Source organism: Ailuropoda melanoleuca, chromosome 9, assembly GCF_002007445.2.
Source record: "Ailuropoda melanoleuca isolate Jingjing chromosome 9, ASM200744v2, whole genome shotgun sequence".
Classification (NCBI taxonomy): Eukaryota; Metazoa; Chordata; class Mammalia; order Carnivora; family Ursidae; genus Ailuropoda; species Ailuropoda melanoleuca.
In genome coordinates, this window is record NC_048226.1 from 44808823 (window position 1) to 44813895 (window position 5073).

General features: G+C 41.9%; 1 protein-coding gene across 1 annotated transcript in view; it reads left to right on the forward strand.

Annotated features, from left to right (window-relative positions):
* The first annotated feature begins 4850 nt into the window (after positions 1 to 4850).
* Positions 4851 to 5073, forward strand: part of KCNB2 (potassium voltage-gated channel subfamily B member 2) — a 403461-nt gene continuing 403238 nt past the window's right edge. The window contains exon 1 of the mRNA XM_034668194.1: positions 4851 to 4985. The gene's annotated coding sequence lies outside the window, so the exon portion shown is untranslated. The remainder of the gene's footprint in view (positions 4986 to 5073) is intronic.

Consider the following 5073-nt stretch of genomic DNA (forward strand, 5'->3'; position numbering starts at 1 on the left):
GGGAACAAAGGCACTGTTAGAATATCTACCACAATTTAAGCCCAATTGCTTTTTTGAGTCCTAGATCTACGCAGAAATTTTTCAGAAAAGACTGTGTGGGGAACTAATTTAATTTTGCTTGTTGTGGTTGTGATCTTGGCTTCTGGCAGACAAGGTCCTTGCCTGGCCATGAGAGACAAGTTACATCATTATATTCACCTTTTGCTTATAATGATGTGAAGTCTGGGGCTGACAATAATGCCCTTGTATTTGCAAAGAGGGCTCTTTTCACTTGTGACTGGTTGTACTTCCTCTACTATTGGACATTATTCCATTTCCTACTTACCCCAAACCCAGATTATTCTAAGAGCCCTAGAAGCCTTCTGATCTACCACACTGTGGTATGTTCACAATATGGAGCCATTTAGTCCTTTTGGGTGGATAGCGATTCACACAGGTACCTCCCCTACATAAGCCCGAAAGCCTTTATCCTAGTCCACGGCGCCACGCCTCATCCCAAATGTACCCAGCCTCGTGGGGTCAGATCACAGACAAACGTCATGCAGACAACTGGTGAGTGGTGTGGGTGGAGCACCATCGATCTAGCTATTGGGAAAACAAAAGGCGTCTGTCCTACCTCCATCCCCCTCTAGGACCAAGCCCACATTCTTTTCTTCTCTTTCCTTTTCTTTTCTTTAGGTAGATTGTGTTTGGCAGCTCCTACATTTATCTTAACCAGATTTCCATCCTGAAAATTAAACATAATATTGTATACGATATTTTCCCACACGAAATTGAGACAACCTAGTGAAAGAGGCAGAAAGGTAGTATCAGTGTGGGGTGAGGCAGAGGAAACATAGTCTAAAATTTTAAGGTCACACTGCCTCAGTCAAATAATTCCAGTTCTGATAGTGTGATCTTAGGCAAATAATTTAAATTCTCTTTAGGTCACTTACTTCCTTTATTAAACAGAATAATAAGGATATGACCTACCTCAAAAACTATTATAAGGAATAAATTAGCACATACCTGGAAAGAATTTAGCCCGGTGCCTGCCATGTAGGAAAGGTCTTGGTAAAACTTACCTGTTATTGTTACACAGCACAAATACATAACAGACATAGGACTAAGATCTAACTAGGAGTCCAATCCTTGTTTCATCATGTCCCAGAAGAACAATTACCTTTCAGATCCTAAGTAGCATATTTTTGAAGTTTGCAGTTCACTGGCCCCAGAAACCCCTCATCCTAAGCCTCTTAGATTCCTACAAAGAAACTAAGTTCTAGACTCCTAATGTCTGGAAGTATCACTAAGGATGGATGCAAACACAGTACTTACATTCATGCTGCTACATGGCAGGAAAATGTTGTGTTTAAGCATCTGGCATCTTTCAAAAAGTTCATGCTCAGTACAAGAACTGTTAAAAAAAAATACAAATTCAGTCAGTCTAGAGCTTATCTCTCACTTTAAATCTTCAAAGGACAGCCAAATCTGTCTCAACTAAATTCAAAAGAATCAATGAGATAGTACTTATCTCCTCAATGAAGAACACACAGACAGCTCATTTATTTTTCAAGCCTTCACTGCAATGTGCAAGTGTAGGATTTCAGTGGCTACTGAGATTCTGAGAGTTGCTCTAAACCATCCCAGCTTTCCTACATTTTCCTTTAGAAGGGCAGAAGAAAGCATATCGGTTTAAGGATGCGGTAAATTCCAATTATTCCTCAGTGGTTGCTTTCTTGTATGATGATAAGCATGACAGTAGTATTAGCCCCTATTTTTAAAAAGTGTAGTTTCAACCTATGTATATACTTATGATAAAAATGTAAAGCAGTGTCCTCATGGTGCTGATGTTTAAATAAGATTAATATTCATCAATCTTTTGGTATAATCAGGTTACACCAAATAAAACAAAGCCTGCCTCTCAAACTCTTAGAGATAATTTCTTTAGCTTGTTAATGTATATCCTCCTAGAATATACAAGACACACACACACACACACACACACACACACACACACATAAATGTTCGTAAATTTTCCCCTTTAATGGGGTTTGCATCATTTTTAAATATTCTTCTTTTAGAACTGGTTTTTGTTTGGTTTTACTCAATATGTCATACACTACTTTCCATTTGACCTTTTAAAAAAACTTAAATCCAACCTTAATTCTTCAGTCTCCAAAAATATAAATTCTTACCATTATGCTTCTAACATTTTAAAATATGTTCATCCTCAAGCCTTTACTACTTTATTCTAATCTATACAGGCTCTCTCTGCAAGTCAATTCGTCAAAGAAATTCCAACTTGAATCACTGAAGTGTAGTCAGTAATGATGTTATTCAGGTTATATTAAATATTTTCAAATGCTTTATTCAACAAAAAAATACCAAAAACCTATTATGCTTGATATTTTTTGTGTATATAAATACATATTCTAACACACCAGCATTATGATGTATGAGGAAACACTTCATCTAAATTTTATCTGCTGATATGCATAAGACTATTGCAAGTTAAACTTAAAATTATTTATTTCACCAAGCATTATGAGGGAAGCATTTTGACATACAAAACATTTATCCCCTTTCTTATTAATACGATTCCATCAAAACTCTAGGTAAATCTGAGAAATTAAAATACAAACAAAAAGAATGTTTCCATAAATATCAATAAATGTAAAAAAAAAACAAATGGCTTAAGGAGCAATGGGAAAACATGTCTGACTTTTCAGCTAGATCATTTTCATTTTCGCTTTGGAGAACAACTGAAAAAGATACAAAACTGTATATACTAAGGCAGTAGAACCACGTGGTGATAATCAGCACAAGAGTCTTTGCAGCCATCCCGAATTCAAGCTGTGCATATGGAGAACTCAGCTATCCCAAACAAATTGCATACTAGGGTTATTCTCCATAGCCTATTTGGGCCATGAGTAATTTATTAACAGAATTATATTTTATTTCCAAAGACTGTTTTCCCATAGCATTGCATGCTTATAGACACAATCGAGGCATGATGGGTATGTTATTCCTAGCACCCTACTTCCACAAAACGGAGACAACAGCAATGTCTTCCAGCCAATAGATAATTTGATCTCTTGACAAATGATCACTTAGTAGGAAAATGGATTTGGATTTCTAAACTCTAATGGAAATTTAAGGTAAAAAAAAATTAATGAATACTTCTCAAATTATTAAATTCTGACTGCAGTGACCAGGAATGTTGATGTAGGGCTAGTAAAGTAAGGGAATTTTCACCACCTTTAAAATTTATGAAAGATTATACCACTTAAATGTAGGCACACTTGAAATGAATCTTAAGTGTTTTTTCTGGACTTAAAATATCTTATACATTCTATTCATTTACAAAGAGGGCCTGAGAGAAGTTACAAAATAAATGTTTGGTGGATAAATAGGTCATCTCTTACATATATGGCTTTGGGTTAAATGTCAGGAATGCAAACAAAGTGATATAGAATCTATCCTGGAGAAACTTCCAAACAGTAAGACCTGTACAGGGGGAATACATATATTCTTTAGGAAGGCAGAAGATGATATGCCTTTAAAAAGATAGCTCCAACCATGTGCTATAAATCAAAGGGGAAGAGTTGGAGGAGGCAGAGTTCGAAGTGGGACCTGAAGTGCTGGAATTATTTTGGATATGAGAAGGGGAGAGGGGCATTCTTGAAGGAGAGATTTTCACGTGCAAGGGCACACAAGTGCAGACACTGGTAGGGAATGGGGAACTAGGGAAGCTTTGTGACCAGGGAAATGAGATGGTCAGGGTTGTGCTTCGGGAAGACCAATCTGCAGAAAGCACGTGAAATGTATGAGAAGGTGGAAAGACCGTAGGTGCAGGAGTGGACATCCTTCAGGTCCCTGGAAATGTGGACTCGAAGCTTGGAAACAGGTCAGGATTGGTGATAAAGTTGTGGGAATCTGGAAGTCCTCTTTCTCTTCCTAGTGTTCATACTTGAGAAGCCTCAAGAAGAGCAAATGACAGGTCCTGGGCGGAGGGTGATGGCGTGTGAAGGGCCAACTTCTATACAAAACATCCTGCCAACATCTGGCACCTGAGGGGTGGGCGGAATCACCCAGCACAAGCTAAGGCCTATGGAGGGGTGAGAAATCAAGGCGTAGAGATCCCTAGATGATGGTACTTCCCACCCAGTACACCTCAGGGCCACTAAAACAGAAGCCAGGACTTAATGAGATATATTTAAAACTGAGTGCATTTTCTCTCTTCAACAGCCATCTTTCTTGGCCTGAAAAAACTCAGAAGGGAGTCCCAGCTTTAAAAATACTCTCATGGCCTACATGCTTTCTTATATGGTGTTTTAAGCTACTGTTTCCCTAAAAGCCCCTCTAACTGTGACCGTTAAGGAGTGCAAGGGTCAGGGAACTGGAGAGCCCAGTGATGTTTTTATTCAAGTTCATCCTGTCTTTACCGCGCCCTGAAGGTAGGGAAAGGTCTGGGTGTCCACCAGGCGGCCTCGCCAAGGAGGAACTTGGCACAAATTCTCCAGATCGCAGGGAGAGCGGGCAAAAGAAAGAAAGCCAGAGTACGAATAGCGCCCCCGTGGGAAGCAAGAGTTAAGGCTGCCACCAACCCACCCGGCTTTTCCCTCAAACCCAGGAAAGATGGATTACGGGGGCTGGTTACGGCCCCTGAACGGAGCTGGAGGTGCTGGGAGGAAAGTCAGATCCCATCCGCGCTCCCGGTTAGCCCTGCACTCCTCCGGGAAAATACTCCGGGCCCTATCGCTCAGGAGCGATCTCTCCTTACCCCAGGTCCCCGGGACCGAGTAGCGGGCCCCGGGTCAGGGTCTCGTCAGGGCGGGCGTGGGGAGAGCCCAGCAGCTGGAAGCACAAGGGCCCAGGGAATCCCGCGAAGCCACCACAGCGCTCGTCGGCGGGGCGCCCCGGGCTTTCCCCGCTGCCGGGTGCGCGGCGCCCGCCGAATGCGGACCCTCCAGCTCCGCAGAGCGAGCCACAGAGGGAAGCAGGTGGGTGTGGAACGGGGCCGCGGCCCGAGGGAGCGACAGGCGCGCCCGAGGAGAGGGAGGCGCCCGCCGAGGTGTGGGCGGTGCCCGC